At 39.4% G+C, this 22,016-nt stretch overlaps 1 protein-coding gene and 1 long non-coding RNA gene across 4 annotated transcripts in view; one reads left to right on the forward strand and one right to left on the reverse strand.

The window, feature by feature from the left end:
- The window catches only part of TAFA1 (TAFA chemokine like family member 1), a 505,935-nt gene that overhangs the window by 259,985 nt on the left and 223,934 nt on the right, over nt 1–22,016 (forward strand). The window lies entirely within an intron of this gene.
- LOC109279038 (uncharacterized) lies at nt 1,735–20,204 on the reverse strand. Its single transcript, XR_002085968.2, has 3 exons — nt 20,040–20,204; nt 4,229–4,319; nt 1,735–1,847 (listed from the first exon to the last, which is right to left on the reverse strand). It is a non-coding gene; the product is annotated as an uncharacterized LOC109279038 (long non-coding RNA).

Consider the following 22,016-nt stretch of genomic DNA (forward strand, 5'->3'; position numbering starts at 1 on the left):
GTGACCATAAATCTAGGGTTAAAATTCTAAAACTAGAAAGAAATCGTTTAAATGTTGACAGTCATTAGCCATTTTGTAGTCTAATACCCCAATGTTTAAAAATCTAGAAATCAAAGCAATCAAATTACCTGGAAGGGTAGATAGAACCTAAGTAACAAGACGGGGAAAAAAATTATATAAATCAGGGTTTCTCACCCTCAGAACTGTTAATATTTTGGACTGAACAATTCTGTTCAGCTTAGCAGCATTGCTACACCCTGCCCACTAGAAACTGGTAGCACCCCTTCAGTGGTAACAACCCACAGTGACTGCAGATATTGCCATATGGCCCAGTTAAGACAACGGGTATAAAAGTATTAATGCCGGGGCGCCTGGGTGGCTCAGTCTGTTGAGCGTCTGACTTCGGCTCAGGTCATGATCTCACAGCTGGTGAGTTCGAGCCCCGCATCGGGCTCTGTGCTGACAGCTTGGAGCCTGGAGCCTGCTTCGGATTCTGTGTCTCCCTCTCTCTCTCTGCCCCTCCACTGCTCACACACTGTCTCTCTCTCTCAAAAAATAAATAAACATTAAAAAATTTTTTTAAAAGAAGTATTAATGCCCTGACACTTGGTAAAATGTTGCAGAATATGTACCACTCGGAGGAGTTTCAACTGATTTGTGTGCAAAGTTTGCTCGAGAGGTAGAAATGTGTCCCCTGAATTGAAATACTGTACATCATGCATATGTTCTTAGCAGCAGCTAAACAAAGATGCTTAATTTTTTTATGATTTTTTATGGTTAGTGTTCAGACATCCATCATTGTAAAAGAAACCACTTTCAAAGTTTTTCTTATAAATATGTAATATAATTGTAGAGTAAACCTCCTTTATCATTCTGATGGGGGATCAGACTAATATTCATCTGGCATATTGAGTTTTATCAGAATTTTATTCTATTTTTTAAGTAGTTTGTTGAGGGAGGGAAAAAGGAGAAAAAAAGTTGACCTGCAATGTGTTGTATTCTGTGGAATAACACAGTTCCACTTTGTCATTAAGCTGTACCATATGGGGGCGCCTGGGTGGCTCAGTCAGTTAAGCGTCTGACTTCGGCTCAGGTCATGATCTCGCGGTTCGTGAGTTCAAGCCCCACGTCGGGCTCTGTGCTGACAGCTCAGAGCCTGGAGCCTGTTTCAGATTCTGTGCCTCCCTCTCTCTCTCTGACCCTCCCCCATTCATGCTCTGTCTCTCTCTGTCTCAAAAATAAATAAACGTTAAAAAAAATTTTTTAAAAAAAGCTGTACCATACGGTTTTCCCATACAGTTTTAAGAATTTTTAAAAAGAGCTTTTTTCCCTAATCTTAAATATTCAGAGAATATAGGCAAGTATACAGAAGAAAATTAAAATCATCTATAAACCCACAATCTAGAGGTAACTATGTATATTATGCTTTAATAGATTAATTTATTCCCTCATTAAATTATGTGCCAGATATTGTGCTAAGGCTCAAGATTCATGGTGGACCAGATGTACAGGTACCTCTTTAGGGGAAGCCTATTTGCATATATATTAGTATGTATATTCTGCCTCTACTCATACCAGATGTACCTGGACACCTGGGTAGTTAAGGAATGCTTGGCCAGGAACTGTTGGGCTTTAAGTGGCAGAAACCTGAAAAATATTAAATTAATGGCTTTATCTTACTTACATAAAAAGTTTGAACCCTTCAGGGCTGATTCAATGAGTCCACGCTTCCCCTGGGAACCCAGGCTCCTTTGTTTTTCTCTTGTGCTATTGCTAAGCATGGATTCATTGGTCCAAAGCTTACAAAACAGCTGCCCTTTTATTCAGATGTTCATCCAGATTTTGAACTGGAAGAAGGTAAAGGAAAAAATGCAAAAGGAAGGGCCGTGTGAGTCTGATCCTGTAAACAAGCTCTCTCAGAACTTAAGAATTTTCCCAGTGATGTAGATTTCTATCTCTTGCCTAGAACTATCATGTGAATCCAGATGCAAAAGGCGAGAAGAACCCTATGAAATTGTTCAAAGTTAAAAGTGATATACATCTTTCTAAAAGTAGACATTCTCTTTCCCTAAGATAAGCATCGACTGTTTGGAGTTAAACTTCCATATGCTTGCTTATGTATAGACAAAGAGAGTCACACACATTAAAGTTATTTTTTCTTCCCATTAAAAGGTATGGTAGACCTTTTCTTTTTCTTAACAGTCTATCATTGGCAACCTTTCAGATCAATCTGTTTAGACTTAAACCATTTAGAAATAATAATTGTATTATAGTCCCCACAGTGAATATATTATAATTGTTAAACTTCCCCATCTGAGTAGATACATAGACTTTCTCCAAATTATTGTTAACAAGTAAGGCCACAGTGTATATCTTTGTACTGTATGCATACACAAATGGATGACTTCTTTTGTACATAAGCATTCTAGAAATAGAATTGCTGGGTCAATACATATGAAACATTTTTAAACATTCTAATAATTACTGTCAAGTTGCTTTCTAAAAGGTCATAATCATTTATGCTCCCAACAATGTATGAGAATTTCCTTTTCCATATCTGCATCAATGATGGATGTTATCAATATTATTGTTTTATAACAACATAGGCAATAATGTATCACTGGGTGGATTTATTTTGTAGTGTTTTGAGAGAGAGTGAGAGAGAGAGAGAGAGAGAGTGCATGAAAGAGAGACAGAAGGAGTAGGGGAGAAGGGCAGAGGGAGAGAGAGAATCTCAAGCAGGCTCCACACTGAGACCCAACACGAAGCTCAATCCCACAACCCTGGGATCATGACCTGAGCCAAAACCAAGGGTCAGACACTCAACCGACTGAGCACCCAGGTGCCCCCTGAAACTTTTTATCATGAAGAATATCATGGATACTCAAAAATAGAATGAATAGTACAATAAACTCTCATTGCCCATAATCCTGTTTCAACATTTACCAATATATGGCCAGACTTGTTTTATCTGCATGAGGTTTAATCCTTTGCTTGTTTTTCCTGCCATTTCCCTCTCCACTCTTTGTTGTTGTTGTTGTTGTTATTGCTATCCTCGTCATCATTGTTTGGTTGTTCGTCTTTTACTTGTCATCCTAGTACCAATTTTGATTTCTTCAGTCTTATGTATTTGGTCTTGAAACATCATATCCATGAGTCAAGTTTTCTCTCTATCACAGAGATAATAAATATGTGGCAAGAATCTCATTACCTTTCCCCTTCTGTACCTTGGTAGATATTATTAATTGAGCTATACATCTTTTTGCAGGAAGCCCCAGTGTATCCTTATGACTCTTGAGCAATGGTTCTCAAACTTCAGTATGCATAGCATTACCTGGAGAGCTTGTTAAAAACATGTTCCTAGATCCCTCCTCCATAGATTTTCATTCAGTACATTCGGTGCAGCACCTACGATTCTGGATTTCTAATAACCTGCTAGGCAATGCTGATGGTACCTGTCTATATATTACACATTAACATTTTTCTAGACCAGTGCTTCCATTGCTGCACAAATGAATCACTAGAGATCACGTTCGAATGCAGATTTGTATTCAGTGGGTCTGCTGAATAGCCTGAGATTCAGCCTTTCCAACAAGGTTCCAGTTGTATTGCTGGTCCGTGGACCAAATTTCAGTATGTAGATCTTCAGTGGCCACACTGCCATAGAAAGAAGGCTTGTGAAGTTAATCAGCCAGCGATGCCTGACCGAGAAGGAAGGGCTTTCTTGGTTTCAAAGAGTTTTGAATATCACTACACAGACTAAGCCCACACGGGATACAAAATAATGAACTGCGAAACTTTTCTTAGAATTTAGACTTCACGGGCACCTGGGTGGCTCAGTTGGTTAAGTGTCTGACTTCGGCTCAGGTCCTGATCTCGCTGTTTGTGAGTTCCAAACCAGGACTTACAGCTCAAAGCCGGGGGCCTGCTTCAGATTCTGTGTCTCCCCTCTCTCTGCCCCCCTCGCTGTCTCTGTCTCTCAAAAATAAATAAACATTAAAAAAAATTAGATTCTAGGGCCCTCCAATGAGAAATCCTGATTCATTGAGTTTGGAGTGGAGCCTGGAAATTTATCTTTCAGACAACTCTTTTGTCAATTTGAGGGCACAAGTAAGTGTTGGAGCCACTGCTTTACATGCCACAGATGATGCACAGGTGTTCTTTCTTGGATTCATCTGGTTCCTTTCCAAACCATCCATCTTATCAAGACACACGTATTTGCATTGACCTTTTACATGATGCTGCTGCACGCTGTGGGCCATGCAGAGATGAATCAGGAGTTGAATCGGAGATGATCGTATCTCTCTAGATCAGAAAACCTGGTGAAAGATACAGATACAATAACACATAATCTACCTGTATAGGAAGTCAGAGAAGAAAAAGATTGGTTTTCTTTCTCTGCTTTCTCCCTTTTAAAAGTTAAATTTAAACATTTGCTCAATGGGAAACTCCCCGCTCAACAAGAAATCTCACAAAGCCTAAGAATGCCAAGGTGATGGTCCTCCATGTAATCATCATATGGGTTTTGCACATGGGTTATATTGCCGATTATTAGCTAGGTTTGTAAGAATAATACAACATGTTGTTCATTACACATTGTATACGACAGGAGGAAGTGAACACCACCTAGAGAACCATAACTTTGTTCATTCTTTGACTTTGGGGGAATTTCAATTTGTAGCCTTAATGAGATACAACTGTAGTTTTTGCATTTTAAGTAATGTGCCAATTGTAGTCTTGCACCGCTTTCTTGTTTTCCTAAATTCTCGTCCTGTATAGCTTTCTATACAGGGTGTAAAAATTATGAAATGCTAATAATGTAAGTGATATGTTTACCATCTGCTGGATGGTGCTATTCACTGTCATTAAGATTCTAAAAGGATTGCTTGAGAAAACAGAATAGTGAAAAGGAAAAAGAACTGTAATCAAGCATAAAAAGACTTATAAAAGAGGGAACTGAGACATCTTTCAGCAGTGACCTTTCTAACACTGATATTGGGCCGGGACTGTAATTGTCCATCATTCTTTTCAATGGTCAATACTCCACTCACCACAACTCATTCTTTCAATACCATTGATCCCTTTAACAACCTTGGTTGGCAATCACTCTTTGTAAGTTACACAGTTAGTGGCATTCTTTCTGCCCTGTTTTGTGGTTCACTGTTAAACAGTCTCAACATATATGTGTTGATGAATTCAGCCTAGTAAGTGAATTAGGAAATTCCACAGGTGGTAAAAAAAAAAAAAAAAAAAAAAAAAAAAAAAGTGGCTTTTAGGCAGGTTATCGTACTCGTTAAAAGGATGCCTAGATATAGACTGTCAGCCTTACCATCATTGCTAGAGATCTCTACCTCCATTTCTAAAGGAATTGAGCACGCCTGTACTTGATTTGGTGATCTGTCCCCTGCTGCACAGTGGGATGGTTAGAAATATTTTGATGCTGTTAGGCAACTTATTTCTTATTCTTTTGGAGTATTCTTAAGGAATAAGAAACCCATATAGTTTCTAATAAAATATTTTATAAGATTTTAGCATTTTCAAGTTTATATACATTGTCCCCTTCAGTTCTTAAAATAGGTCTATATGATAGCCATGATAAATGTTTTATTTGAGGTTTTACAGACGATTAATTTGAATCTTGGGAAGTTTAAAGACAGTGATTACAACCTGGAAGCCTTATGCATTACAAAGAAACTTAAAGTTGCACAAAAAGAAATGATATTATGAGACTAAAACCTTCATTTTCTGACTTAGTACTTTTCCTGTTACACCATTTTGCCCTTGATATTATCTTTATGCCATATTAAAATTGTATTTTTAGTGGTTTCTTTTTTATTTATTTATTTTGTGAGAAACGTGGGGGTGAGAGAGAAGCAGAAAGAGAGGGAGAGAGAGAGTCCCAAGCAGGCTCCACACTGTCTGCACAGAGCCCAATATGGGGCTTGAACTCACCAACTGTAAGATCATGACCCGAACAGAAATTAAGAGTCAGATGCTTAACTGACTGAGCCACCCAAGTGCCCCTATTTTTAGCGAGTTTTGAATAAAAAAATGCTGAAAACATGCTGTAACATGAAGCCCTAGAATCAGTTATTAAGATGTTTTGATTTGGGGAGGGCCCCAATCTCCATATTAAACACTCTAACGAAGCAGATAGCTGCTTCTTTGAAAGGAATTACATTGAATTCTCTTTATTTACAGTACAATAGTGATATAGGTGAATTGCAACCAACTTAAAATTCATATTCAGATTTTTCATTCATCTGGGTCATTGTTCACACAATCTGTCATCAGCTCCAAAATTCAATTAAAGGTTTTGGGGCCTTTTATTTGATGTGATAGTTCTGTGGGAGCTGATAAATTTGACTTCTTCCATGAAAAGTTTTTACTCAGGATAATTAAAAGAGTGGATGTGTCTGTGGCACCACCATTCTACTTGTTTGATTTCCATTAGAATAAAATATCAATATATCTGATCCACCCAAGTGGGTGAATTCAGTTTGCTCTCTTTCCTTTCCTCTTCCTAATGGTGATGATCATGGACAGGTCCTGAGAACTTAATGTGAACCAGACACTATTCTGAATAGTATGTGTGTTATCTGTACATAACCCTGCGAACTACCTCATTGGGCAGCTGCAGTCATTGGGCAGTTATTATCCCCATTTTACAGATGAGGAAACTGAGAGTCAGGATAGTTGCATGATTGGTAGAACTGGAATTTATCCACTGGCTCTCCAGATCCAGCACTGATTCTTTTAGAATTGGCCAGATTATGCTGTCTTTCCCGGTATTATATTTAATTTATTGTCTTTCCTGGTACTATAAAGCAGAGTTGTGGGCATCTCCTTGTACTTAGCAAAGGAGTATCTTTGGGTGGTGGTATCCTGTGAGAACTTCACATCATATGCCTGACATTACTTTGATTCCTTGTCATCACAATCAACCTAACCACCCCTTCATGCAGCAAGATAATGAAATCTATTCTAAGGGCATTGCCAATGTGTAGGCTACCTCTTTAAGTCTGAAGGTAGCAATTTCTTAGTAACGTAAGATGGCAGGTTATGTCCATCTTAAGGATTGTAGAGCAAAGTCATGGAAACCACAACCAGGTACATAAATGGGGAGCACAGCCAGCCCCCTGGACAGCACCATCACAGCAGCATCAAGGTTGGGAGGAGCTGTACCAAAGCATTTCATCTTTGAAGAGGAAAATTGTTGGCCTTCATTCTCTAGCGGGTGAAGTATTTGCCTAGTGCACACAGTTTCATGGACAAGCTGTCCGGTCTTTTCTTTCACGAAGTCAGTCCGAAGTATATCAAATTCCCGGTTAACTGATTCTGGCTCTACAGTAGCCAAACCACTGGTCGGCTGATTCATGGAAAGAGCCTTCAACTTTGAGCTTGCAATTAGGTGAATGGGTTCAGTTGGCTGTCCAATATGTACTAGACTTTGGGGCATATATATCAAATTTCTCTGAACCTTGGTTTTATTCATAATGCAATGGGAATAAAAAAAATCATGTTGTATACACAGTTTACCTTTTGGTTGATTTTGGAAGATAAACTTCCTTCCACCTATGATTCTCCTATATTGTAAAATTAATTCTCAGGGCAACAGACAGATGTAATTTATTTTATGATTAGAGAGGATTGATACTTAAATGAGTAAACCCTGCTGTAACTGTTCACCTATAGAGATTTTATAACTACCTTAAAATACAAAAAGGCAGAGAGCCCTGAGTCTGTATCTGATATCTTTTGTTCTTTCTTTTACTCTAATATACTGGTTCTCAAGCTGTAGTATACGTAAGTATTACTGTTGAGGGTTATATACACCAAGCCACTTGGCCCTGCTTTGTGGGATATGCAAAGAATTTTTTATGGTAAGTTATGCATACTTTTAATATTATCTCTAAATTTAATAAAATCTCCATCCTCCTTAGAAGATAAAACTCCATGGCATTCCTATATTTCTGGGTGAATTCTGGCCCAGGCATTTACAGTAAAAGCTTCTAAATGCTTCTGAGCCTCAGTTTCATTCTCAGTAAAATGGAATAATAAAACCCACCTTGATATATTTTAGTGATGACTGAATTAGATTTAAGACTATATATACATTAAGGTTCTTGCATATTACAACAATTTTAACAGCAAAGGTCTTGACACATTGTAAATACTTGGCTAATGTCACTTTCCTTCCCAGCTTACCTCTCCCTACTATAAAGCAGCAATGAATGCTCATTCCTGGGTTCAAGGGCATGCAGCTGTTTTCGTTTGCTATTAACTTTTATACATTGCATAGGTGCAAATCTTGCAAAATACTCATTTATTGGCTGAATCCTCTTGAATGAATGGTTGAGTAGTTTCACACATCTTGTTAAGGTAGGTAAATGCTGTAAGTTACAAGATGAACATATCAACTTGAACAAGAAGCCAGGACTGAGATTTCTCTGGTTATTCCACATCCATCATGTGGTATTATTTGTAACTGGCCAGGTTGACATGAGGCTTTTGATATTGAATCTTCATAGATGCCCACATCAGTCAAAGAATTTTGAAAGAGGAAAAAGTTTGATGAGATTTTAGTCTTTATATATTTTTTCAGCCAACAACCTTAATTACACTTTATTGATGTCAGAAGATACAACTCAGAAGACTGTGTTCCTCTTAAAGTCTAAACACTTCTGTAAGCTGTTGGATTATTAATTTTTTCCATCACTCTGGGAATTAAAAATAAATGCCAGCACTGTAAATTCATCAGTCACTGCACCAAATTTTTCAGAATGGCCAAAATTTTAAAAATTGATAATAAGTGTTGGTGCAGCTGTGGAGTAACTGGAACGTTCGTATTTTGTTGGTGAGAATGTCAAACGGTAAACCACTTTAGAAAACTGGGAGTCATTAAGAAAACATAGGTCTCCTCTATGACCCAGCTTATGTTCATAAGATACTGAGGTAAATGTCTTCAAAAAGATCGTGCGTGTTTTTAGCACCCTTATTTACAGTAGCAAATACTGGAAACTATCCAAATGTGCATCAGCAGGAGAATGGGTGAATTAGTCATGCTATGTTCATACGATAGAAAACTGCACAGCAATAAAAAAGAATAAACTACAAATACATTGAGAAGCATGGATGAAACTCAAAAACCGTTAAGATTGATAAAAGAAGTGAGGTACAAAAGAGTTCATAATGTATAAATTCCTCAATATGAAGTACAAGGACCAGTCTATGCTGATGGCAGTCAGAATGGTGTTTGCTTCTGGGGGGATAGCTGATGACTGGAAAGTGGCACAAGAAGTGTTGGGATGAAAATGATCTAAATATTGATCTGGGTGGTGCCAGTATTCAACACGTGTGTGTGTGTGCGTGTGTGTGTGTGTGTGAAATGTATGCATATGTGCTTTAAAGATATGTAGATTTTGTCATATCCACATTATGCCTCAAAAAACTCCAAATAACCTGTCTATTGTACTAGAAGAGATTTATTAATATAAGATAGACACAGGAAATTACTGATTTTTTATGAAAAACTTTCTGAATACCCACTTTCTTCAACAAATATGGGACATGAAAAAACGGGGTAAGGGGTAACTATCACAGATTTAAAATTTTTTAATAGGCATATCAGTCAAATGCAATTTATGTGGATTTTGTTTGGATCCTAATATTTAAAAAAACCTGAAGATATTTTTGAGTCATTGGGGGAAAACTGAACATGAGCTAGTTGCTAAATGATATTAGGGGCTTATATCATTAGGGGGGATGATAGTATCATGACTCAAGGTAAAATGGTAAGGTGTCTAGGACTGGCATTAGATATTTCACCCAGTAAAGGGTCAGCAAACAAATGAAACAAGAATAATGCCCAGATGTTGAATTTTAGAAATGAAATCCATTTTTATGACTTAGGTGACCGAAATAAGTAGGGCAAAAACAATAATAAAGTGTTAGGGTGGGATGAGGGGTGAGTTAATGAGTCCATTTAAAAAAAATTTTTTTAATGTTTGTTTTTGAGAGAGAGAGAGAGGGTGCACGTGCAGAAGCGGGGGTGGGGAGGGGCAGAGTGAGAGGGAGACACAGAGTCTGAAGCGGTCTCCAGGCTCTGTGCTGTCACCACAGAGTCGTCAATGACTCAGGACTCGAACTCACATACCGTGAAATCATGACCTGAGCCGAAGTCATGCTTAACCGACTGTGCCACCGAGGCACCCCAATGAGTCCCTTTTTTGAAACAGAGCTTGATGTACCCGTGAGCTGTTCAAGAGGAGCTTGCTGACTCTGTGGGCCAAGAGCTCATCACTGAGGTTGGTCCTGGAGAGAAAGATAAAAGGACCCCCAGTTCTTCAAGTTGCAGCTCTGGGTTTGAAAGAAACCGGATACAGAGAATATTTGGAGCGAACCAAAGAGCTGGCAGAGCCGAAGATGCTTAATATGCAAAGAATAGACAAAGGGAATGGAGAGCCTAGAGCAGGCTAACTGGGATGAATGAGGTGACCCAGGAGGGGAGAAAAAAAAAAGGGCAGAAAGCCCAGGAAATTTAGGAATTGCAGAAAGCATTTTGTGAATTGCAATCAGCAAATAGTTTCTGAGCACGTCCCATCTACCCCCCCCCCCCCCCCCCGAGCATTGAGCAGTGGAGAGGTTGTTGCTGACATCTTCCTGCGGCTGTCCCACTGGACTCTTTGGGGACTAGGGGACAAGCACAAGGTTGCAGTAATGCAGAGCAATCAGAACATGGAGTATTAAACTCTTACCAGAAGGGTGGGTACAAGAGAAAGAAGAGTGAGCCCGTGAGAGACATCTGAAGCACTCTCCACTCCTTATGCTGATAGAACAAGAGGACACCATCTCTCCGGGAGAGCCAGGCACGTGTGTTGGCATCACACTTTTAACAGTGCCATCCTTTACGCTCTGCAATCGGAATAGAGGCTCCCTGCATTTCAAGCAGGGAAACTCCACGGTCACAGGGCCCTGCAGTCAACCATGCTGCCAAGAAAAATGCCAGGAAATAGCCATTTCTCTGGCCTAGAATTAAAAGTGACCCGCTTTCATATTTCCTTGGGCTCTGCACGCCCAAGTGGAGACCCTATTTGCCAAGTCTCAGCCCACGGTTAATTTAGTTCCCTTTTATTTTTCCTTAATCCTTGAATTATCACCTTCGTGAAAAACTGCGTGTGTCATAGAAAAGCTGACACCAGCCAAAGTGGAGTATCGCAGCCCAAATGAGGCTATTATTGCCCTATTACATGGGGAACAGGCTTCCCTTTGCCCTTCATTCATCACCTGCAAACTATGGAAACCTAATCGAGCCGCTTTGTTTTAATGGCAGCTGCTCTGCCCTCCCCCGCACTGGTCTCCCCCCTCTGCTCCATGAGCAAACAGATGAGTTCCATTTGGAGTTAAAGTTATGGTGCGTGAAAATCACAGTGAGGGGCAAGAAGATTTTTTCTTTGCCTTCACGGGACAGGGAGCATCAAGCACTGTTCTCTTTCCCTTGAAGTCTATCCCAGGACACCCGGCTGCTGGGCACCCTGTGAGATCCTTTGCAGACTGGAGGACCTCACCTTTCCATTGTGCCCCCTGCTAAAGGCTTTAAAGATCACTCCTGAGGTTCCTGTGTGCATTTTAAGTGTATGAAAAATATATCTGAGGAAATGGTTTTAATAGCGGATGTTTCCTAGCCTGTGTTACACATTATATACACTTCCAATTAGGATTCTTTATTATCCCTCCCTCCACGATGCCCTGAAGTAAGGCCCATTTGTGAAATCTAATTATACATGCATCTTTCCATAGATAAAGGACATTTTTAGACCTCTCAACATGTACACACTTCTTACGTCTGTAAGGTGTTTGTTGGGTAGTAGGTTTTTTGGGGCAGGGGGCTGTTTTTCTGAAAGCCCCCAAATGATTAGTGTCCTTTGATTGATTTTTTTAAACGTCAACGTTCTGAGGACATTGCAAGAGACCATGTAGACTCCTTTTAGTGACGCCCTGTCCTTGGTTTCTGAAAGCTTTTGCTCTCATTTTCCATTACTTTTCTCTCTGGTCATGGATGATCTACCCTCTCCTTGCAGGGTTGAGAGTTCATGGCTGTTTCTAATTCAGAATTAGCAGATAGAGAAAAATATGCTGCTCGAGGTAATAATTCTCCCACATTTGTGGCTGCTCACCTGTCACAGTGTAAAACAGAACGTGGCTCTAGGCCCCCGTGTGATGCCTGACATTGCCACAGGCACAAAAAGAACATTTATTTTTTTAAGCAGCTCTGCTAACATGGAGCTATCCTTGGGCTCATGTTTGTGTTGAATCTAAAGGAGGTGGTGAAGGCAGAAATGAGGCAAATAAAATGCAGATCGGCTGTGGGAAGCTCCCATTTCCTTGGCTCAGCCTACTGGAGGATTGGCCCATGCAAGATTACGAGACGAGAATTCTTTGTGTTTGTAGTCTTCCCTAACCACTATTTTTCATGATGTCTCTTAATCATTTCTCATCCAAGCATTTTTCCCTATCTGCTATCAATGCTAATGTCTCCCCATCCTGGTTTTCAAATTAAATATCGTACTTAAAATATTAATACCGCTTGTTCTTTGATTCTTTGTTTATTCATCTTATGCAAAACGCAAAACGCAACAGCGAGCCCCCCCCCCCCCCCGTCTATATTAAATGCTAGTGTATGGGCAGACACAATGACTTATTAATGACTGTTGTATGATATGGAGAGCTAGGGCTTTATATAAGCATGCAATTCGTATTCAAAAATGCTCTGCTGGTACTACCCTGTAGGGAAAAAAAAAATGAAATATGTCTATCTTTTCAAAGAAAAAAATGACTTGTCTTGTAAAGACCATTGTAGAGGTAAGGAAGTATTTCAACCCGGCCAAGTTTCTTGAGTCCCCAAGGAAGTTAGCTCATGTCTTAAAGTATTTGGGTATGCAAATTTTTGTAACATTTATTGAAATGGAAACCACATACTGTAAACCTATAGCTCAGTGAATTAACACAAAGTATATAACCACAGCTGTGGCCAAGAAATAGTATATTTTAAAGGTGTCTTATTCGTGTGCCTAGCCCATATTCTGTTGGGTTGTTTTTGCTTCTTGTATGATTTATAGCTGTTGTTTTCTTTGTAAGGATTAGACATGGATTCTCTGTGTACTCAATGTGCTAATAAAAGCCTACTGTGTAGGCTGAATTTTCACTCTTTTATTCATATCTTTTCATGAATAGAAGTTCTTAATTTTATTGTGGTCTAATTTACAGAATTTTCTGCTATGGCCTGTGTTTTTTGTGTCCGATTGTAAAAATCTCTTTACATGAAGATAGTCTTCACTTTTACTTCCTAGAAGATTTACTGCTTGCCCTTTGGAGTCAGATCTACATTGACCCCAAAACTTATTTTGGGTGTTGATGTGAGAACGATGGGAAACCACTAGAATATTCATAGAAGAGGCTTGGCATGGCTAGTTTTTATTTGATAAAGACCTTTTTTGGCTGCCATATGGAAGATGGACAAGAGACGAAGTAGGGAGAACATTTAGAATATTCTGCTTCAGCAGTTTGGACAAGAAATGGTTATGGCTGAGATTTGGGGGAGTAGCAGTGATCATAGAAAGGAATGGTTGGATTTGAGAAATGTTTCAGGAGGTAAGCCTTCAAATTTTATAGTTGGGGAGGAGAGGAAAAGAAATTAAGGATGCCTCCTCGGTTCTTGAGCTGCTGGGTGAATGACGGTATTACCGATTATGATTATGCAGGCAAAAATTAAAAAAAAAAAAGATTTGTAGGGCAAACTAAAAAAATCATGTTTTATTCAGGTTCAGTTTGAGGTGATTCATCTAAGTGGAAATGAATGAAAGAATGAATGAGTGATCCACTAGACTTGCACACGACAAAATAGAGCACCTAGGTATTTTGACCCTATGTTTAGGACTTTTCTCCATTACAGCAATATAATGCACAGAACATTCCATTGAACCTATTACAAAGCATTATAGAAAAACAAAGTAAGATCTTCTGGTCCAGTAACTTTGGATACTTTTTATACTAACTCCCTTGATGGTTTATTATATACATCACTGAAGTCTCAGGGCAATTCTGTAAGAAAACAATGCTACTTTTGCTTTATTTAACCTGATATTTCTCAAATTTTTTTCTACAAAAGTGCTTTTTAGGAAGACCTGTTAACATGCCTTGAAACTAGCATTAGTATTCTGTGAAATAATCTTCAGGAAAAGTTATTCATCAGCCTGCTATCGTGTTAACACAAATGCACACGCCCTGGAGACTTACTGCAACACTCAAAAATAAGCGAACAGTAAACATTATGCTTGATCAAATTTGTCTATTTCTGCAATCTTATGCAAGTGGCAAAATGTCTTTTAACTGCCCTTTGTGAAGGGCAGTTCCCTTGTGTCATAATAATTGAAAATTAAGAAGTTACGGAGTCATAATTAAATCGTCCCCTTTGAACCTTTGTTGACTAAAGCTGCATATTAACCACATCCCATTCAGACACAAGTAGCAAGAAATATTCTTAACACCAACTGCTACAAGATAACATAACAAGCTTTGACAGCTTCCTAATTACCTGACTATCCAGCAGTTAAAAACACTTTAATACTGTAGCAATTTTCTTCTTTGCACATAAGTCAAAAGGTATATCTAATTTGCTATTTAATTGATATCTATATTGCTGCTCTTAAAAGAATGTACGCTCCCCAGTATGTTTAACTATTAATTTGTAACCTTTGATCTGCATATGAGAAATAATTATAAAAAGAAATTACTCGTGATCAAGCACACTGATGTCAAGCATAGATAAATCTAAAACTGTAACCCAAAATGGAATGAGCCGTTTAAAAAAAAAAAAAAAAATTTTCCTGAAGATATAACTCAGTTTCAATTGAATTTCAATTTCGATTATGTGTTATTTTTCACCCAGCTAAGCTTTACTTTTCTGACCTGTAGAATGGGAAGAATAATGATTTTAGGATCATCGTGAACATCAAATAGAAAGGATGCGTATAAAAGGATTAGAGCAGAATCTGGCCCATATAAAATGTTCAAGGAACGTTAGCTCTATCTGTCTCAGTTATAAAGACTTTTCGGTTCGACAGGAGTATGAGCTCAACATGTATTTGTTCAACTGAAATAACATTAAATCACATTGAAATTTCCCTTATGACATTAGTAGACTAATAGATATTTAGAACCAGAGTTATAGACCATAAGATACTATCCCATCTTCGATACAATTGGCCATGTAATTATGAACAGTTACTAGACCTGGAAGATACCTTTGAGAACACTGTTCTAGCATCCATACACAGAGTATACTTTACCTGTCCAGTGCTATGCTAAGCCTTTTACAAGCATGCTCTCAGTTAATCTCCATAACAGCCCTATGAGGTGGGCAGTATTGTGGATCCCGTGGTACAAGAAAAACAAAATTAAGCCTAGAGACTGTAAGACCAAAGAGCGAGTAAGCGATGGAGGTAGATTTTGACCGAAGTCTCTTTGCCTGCAGAACCCATACTCTTAACCACTGTAAGCACTACTTTTGAAAGACTCTTATGAAATAAGTCCTTTCCTAAAAGAAGGAATGGAAGCTAGAGGAGGATCCACACGTAAGGTAGGGCATGTTAACAAAATACGTCCATTCCCTACAGAAAGAATCTGGATCACGTTTAAAGAATTTTCGTAGTGTTATAACCCAAAGTGATGTTGATGTCCCTAAACCCACAAATCCCACTGGATTGAATGCTTCCTTCCAAATAACCATGTTTGTTTAGAGAATCCTGGGTCCGCTGCACTACAAGGAATAACAGTTAAAATGCATTCCCTGCCCTTAAAAAGCTGGTAATTGTCTAGTGGGAGATAAGAGAGTGGCAAGTGATAATATTTTTCCTTAAATATATAGGAGCTGGCTGCATGAACCAGGGCACTTCAAACCAGAAGAGAATATAACCACAGGTAAAATAGGGGGCAGCAGAACCATTCTTAAGGGGAGTGAACAAGGAGAATGTGGACATTTGTGGGAAGTGTTTTGGGAAAGGTGGCTCTTCCTCTGGGTGGGATTAGAATAGGTAGACTAACTGGACAGTTTGGCTACTTTGGGACACAAGGAGACGAGTATGGCACGGACTCATCATTTGCTCTGAGCCAACTTAAGGTAGTCAGTCTACTTGGAGGGAGATCCATTAAGATGTGAGAGAAAAAGTAAGTTCCCAGAATAGGAGTTTACATTTGAGGGAAAGCAATCTTTTCAGGATCCTTTAAAAAGTTGCACAATCGCAGGGTGCCTGGGTGGCAGGCATCTAGGTTGAGCATCTGACTTCAGCTCAGGTCATGATCTCATGGTCTGTGAGTTCATGCCCCACATCGGGCTCTGTGCTGGCAGCTCAGAGCCTGGAGCTTGTTTCAGGTTCTGTGTCTCTATCTCTCTGTCTCTCTCTCTCTCAAAAATAAATAATAAACATTTTTTTAAGCTGAACAATTCCCTTGGCTTGGAACTCTATAAGGCTTCTAACAATGATTTTAGAAAAATTTCAGAGAAATTTACCTTTCAAAATCTTTAGAACATTATTGTTGTATTTTTACAAACATGGTTTCAACCTCCATTCATGGCTTATACTCTTCTGTTACCATTTTCTCTCCCAGCCACAATAAACCTGGGCACATTTGTAGTTTCTTTCTATATACATTATGTCAAATGTCGTATACTCTTCATGTACGTATCCCGAGATTAAGAATCCCTTTTAGCAACCTCTTTAGTTTCCTTGATCTTGACTAGAATGTCATGGTTCACAGTATATACTCAGGATCGATGGGTAAGAACTCAAACCTTGACCTTGTCTTTGATATTTAATCACGGGCAAGCTGGCCACTCCTAGTCCCATGGTTCAGGTAAGCATCTACGTCTTTGGGCGTCCGTAAAGGATTAAATGAGATGTTGATTATGACGGGGCACAGCTTGTTGCCTGGCACATGGGTTTAATCAATGTTAACTATTGTTCTCTTCATAAAACGTTTGTAATTACTTAGTATCTAAAGCTTTTCAGTGGAAATGGAAGGCGGGGCAAAGAAGCTAGTCACGAGAGACCAATGAGGGAAACTGAAGATCAATTTCCAGGTTGAGAACTGGGGTGAGAAAGGCCCTTTTCATTTCATTTTGAGGCCTGCTGGGGGATGCTCCCTCCAGCCCTTTTATAAAGGAGGGCAGGGAGAAAGCAAACCTTGTCAAAAAAACACAAAGAAGCAGAACTTGATCAAAGCAGAGAATCTCTCTGCAACACTATCGAATAAGATTTAGGATTTTTTGTTGTTGTTCATTTGTAGTGAAATGCATTCAGAGAAACATTACCAATCCATTCAGAGAAACTTATTTTATTCTTGCTTAGTTCTTCCCTTATTTTAGGGAATACTTGACACTACCTGTGATGGTCAAAGTATGCAATAAACAACAACAAAAATTCACGTTTTAATACTATACACAATGTTCTCCCAATGCTTCTGGAATTGATAGATAGGACAGTGTAATCCAGAACAACATCAGTCAAATGCAAGCCACATGCTTGACTTTAAATTTTCATGTGGACGCATTTTAAAAAGTTAAAGTGAAATTTATTATATCTCATTTCATCCAGTATATCCAAAGTATCATTTCAATACATACTTAATATACAAATTTGTTAATGAGATGTCTTGCATTCTTATTTTTATACCAAGTCTTGAAATCCTGTGTGTCTGTTACACTTACAATGCATCTGTCTTCTGATGCTAAATTTTCAGTGATAAAAGTAAAATGCCAAAATAATTAGGTTGTGTTTAGAGAAAAAATATTTTATATTATTTTTATTTTTAAATTAAATAAAATTAGCAGCACCTGGGTGGCTTAGTTGGTTAAGGCTCCCAGTCTTGATTTTGGCTCAGGTCATGATCGCAAGGGTTTGTGAGTCTGAGCCCCTCATCGGGCTCCTTGCTGACAGTGGGAAGCCTGCTTGGGATTCTCTCTCGTTCTCTCTCTGCCCCTGCACCTCTCTCTCTCTCTCTCAATAAATAAACTCAAAAAATTTTTTATAGAAATAATTTGGGGCTCCTGGGTGTCTCAGTGGGTTAAGCGTCCAAACTCTTGATTTCAGCTCAGGTCATTATCTCACAGTTTGTGAGTTCAAGCCCCACATTGGGCTCTGCACTGGCAGTGTGGAATTTTCTCTTTCTGTCTCTCTGTCTGCGCCTCCCCTGATCTCTCTCTATCTATCCAAATAAATAAATGAACTGTAAAAAATAAAAATAAATAAAATTAAAACTCCTTTCCCTGAGTGACATAGCCAATTTTGCCATACATAATAGCCAACGGGTGGCTCGTGACTGCCATATTAGAGCATGGGTTTACAGGGAAGAATGTGAATTTACAGTCAGAAGCTCCAGGGGCACCTGGGTGGCTCATTCGGTTAAGTGTCTGACTCTTGGGGCACCTGGGTGGCTCAGTCGGTTGAGCGTCCGACTTTGGCTCAGGTCATGATCTCACGGTTCATGGGTTCAAGCCCCACATTGGGCTCTGTGCTGACAGCTTGGAGCCTGGAGCCTGCTTCGGATTCTGTGTCTCCCTCTCTCTCTGCCCCTCCCCGACTTGCGCTCTGTCTCCCTCTGTCTCAAATATATTTAAACATTAAAAAAAAAAAAAAATTAAAAAAAAAAGTGTCTGACTCTTGATTTCGGCTCAGGTCATGATCTCCCAGTTTGTGAGATCAAGCCTCACGCCGGACTCTGTGCTGATAGCATGGGGCCTGCTTGGGATTTTCTCTCTCCCTCTCTCAATGCCCCTCCCCTGCTCACACCTCCACATTCTCTCTCTCTCTCTCTCTCTCTCTCTCTCTCTCTCTCTCTCTCTCTCTTAAAATAAATAAATGAATTAAGAAAAAAATAACTAGAGCCAGAAGCTCTAGATTTGAATCCTGTCTCCCACTTACTCACTGTGTGTCTTTGTACAACTTGCTTAACTTCTCTGAGCCTCACTTTTTTTGCTTTTACAGAGCCCCCCCCCCCAAGTTGTTAAATTTGTTTGTTGTGAGAGTTGAGTAAGATAATGGGCTGTAAAATGAAATGTAAACATAAGGTATTTTAAATTTAATGATAGGGAGGGAGTTAATTTTATAGGGATTTCAAATCAGATTCTACATTTGTGGAGACTGAAACAAATCATCGTCACTATTGCTAATGTTGATTATAAATCCTAAAGGTAGGATTCGGTGGGTTGTTACCTTTTTAAAGCAGTTCTTTTTTCTCCTTCCTGTTAGCAAATTCAATGCTTTCATCTTGATTTTTAGTTCTCAAGATATAGTTTTTAAATATAAAGGAATACTTCAGAAGTTTCTGAGGAAGAGTGTAAGTGTTAGCATGGTCACAGTGGGGGGGGTGTGTGTGTGTTTGGAAAAAATACACATCACATTGTTAAACGTATTTACCCCATAGGTAGAGATTCAAAGAGGGGCTTTTCTGTTTTATTTCAAAGTCCTCTGTATTATTTCAGTTTTAAACAAAGAACATACATTATTTCTGTAATAAAAATCAGGACATGAAAAATATCATCTGATATAAAGCAGAAGCCTCTGATTCTACATTCGTAAGAGATCAAATTAATTATCTTTGGCGAATGAACCTTATTAATGTGCATGGGAATCAATGTGGAGAAATCAGTAAATCAGAGTTATTTTATATCATGAAACCCAACACCATAAAGGGGCCCGTGTGAGCTGCAGCCCCACCACAAAATCAGCCCTGGCAGTCGGGATCACGGGCCCTCCTAACTTTTTCCTTGATTCTGTATTTGGCATCCATGTGTGTTGTTCCTGTCTCAAGCATTTTAAAACATGTGTATGTCTCTTTATGGGTATATCCTCTTGAATTTCAGTGTTAGCCTCTCTAGGGGATTATTGCCTGCTTGGTTGAATTGTTCCCCAAAGCCCCCTAAATGAATTTCTGTCACATGTGCCTTGAAATCTCTATACAGACCACATAATCGTAAACATTACCTTGGATCTGATGGAAATTCATCTAGATGTTTTCGTGCTATTCAGCCACAGAAAGTTAGAATCCGTTTTATGTATTCAGATTACCCTTGAAGAGAACACAAGGTAACAAGTGATGTGTAAGGGCTCAGAAAGACATCTCCTGAACAATACCTCCTGCATTAGATTTTAGTCGACTTGCTCTTAGGTCTCTGGTAAACACACTTGTCCAGATGGAAGCACTTCCTAATTTAACATACGAGTGACCCACCTGTGTGCCTGTATATTAATATACTTATACTGATTATATTAATAATTACCGAATGCTTACTTTCTTCATTCAGGCTGCTGTAACCGAATACCACAGGCGGCGTACCTTAAATAACAAAACTTTACTTCTCACAGTTGTGGCGGCTGGAAGTCTGAGGTCAGGGTGCAAGCCTGGAGAGCTCCTGGGGAAGGTGCTCTTCCCGGTTTGCAGACGGCCGTATTCTCATTGTGTTCTCCTGTCGTGAGACAGCAGTCTTCTCTCTCGTGTCTATTCAGATAAGGGCACAAATCCTATTTGCAAGGGGTCTACCCTCATGACCTGATTGCCTCCCGAGGGCCCCATCTCCGATTCCATCACGATGGGGATTTAGGCCTCAACATGTAAACTTCAAGGGGATATAAACATCCAGTTTATAGCACTTACTATGTGTACACAGTGTGTTAGGTGCTCAGGATAATGGTGAACAGACACAGATGCTGCCCTTAGGAAGCTTGTTATCACAGGGAGGCCTATTCATCCAATAACCAAATGGAAAAATTTAACCATAGCGAGAAGCAGAGAAAGGTGTCGGAAACAGTGAAACTGGAGGCTTTAGGAAGGAAATAACCTAATTGGAGAAGTCAGGAAGGCCTCTATGGTTGAACTGAGACCCAAAATATGACAAAGTGCTCACTTGACCATAGTAGATAAAAGGAGGGTGGACCCCCCAGGTAGATGGAACAGCATGTGCCAAAGTTCTGAGGTAGAAGATAGCATGGCACATTCAAAGAAGACAACGGAAGCCCATGTAGCTGGAGCTTAGAGAAGAAGCAGGAGTATAACACAGGATGACGCAAAAGGGGGGCAGACCTTGCTGGGCTCAGTTGGCTCTATCACAAATGTTGATCTTGAGTCTAAGCCTTTACACCTAATCTCGTCTTTTTTTTTTTTTATTAAAAAAAATTTTTAATGTTTATTTATTTTAGAGAGAGAAAGGGAGTGCGAGCAGGGGAGGGGCAAGAGAGAGAGGGAGACACAGAATCGGAAACAGGATCCAGGTTCTGAGCTGTCAGCACAGAGCCCGACGTGTGGCTCAAACCCGTGAACCATGAGATCGTGACCCAAGCCAAAGTCAGACGCTTAAGTGACTGAGCCACCCAGGTGCTCCTCTGATCTTTTTTCTAATACCCATTGTAATAAGGTAATCACTTCGGTTGTTGGGACAACTTAGACTGTCACTAGCCCATCTTCAATTTTTTAAGCAAGCCAAGAATTACCGTGGAACCTTCTCCTTGGGTCTTGAGAACAGCTACTCTCAATTTGGGATCTGCATCTTGAGGCGCTGGTGAGATTTACAGCAAATTAGGTGATAAGACCTCCTTCCCCAATTCCTGGTGATTCTGATTGCATAGACCTAGGGTGGGCACAGCCACCTTTATCTTTTAAACCTTCTCCTAGTCAATCTGATGGTCAACAAAGGCTGGAAATTCAGAATTTCAGTTTTGTGCATCACCTCTTTATTTATTGATGTCAATCTTGGCAGAATAGACGATATTACCAGTCATTTTTGGAAATCAGCTAATGGGGAAGGTTTACAGCAAAATTTTCCTCTTTTTTTTTTAAAGTTTATTTGTTTTGGGGGGGGTGCACACAAGTGTGAGCAGAAGAGGGCCAGAGAGAGTGGGGAGAAGAGAGGGAGAATTCCCAAGCAGGCTCTGCACTGTCTGAATGGAGCCTAATGAGGGGCTCAG

This window comes from Panthera pardus, unplaced genomic scaffold, assembly GCF_024362965.1.
Source record: "Panthera pardus isolate Hobbes unplaced genomic scaffold, ASM2436296v1 HiC_scaffold_8, whole genome shotgun sequence".
NCBI lineage: Eukaryota > Metazoa > Chordata > Mammalia > Carnivora > Felidae > Panthera > Panthera pardus.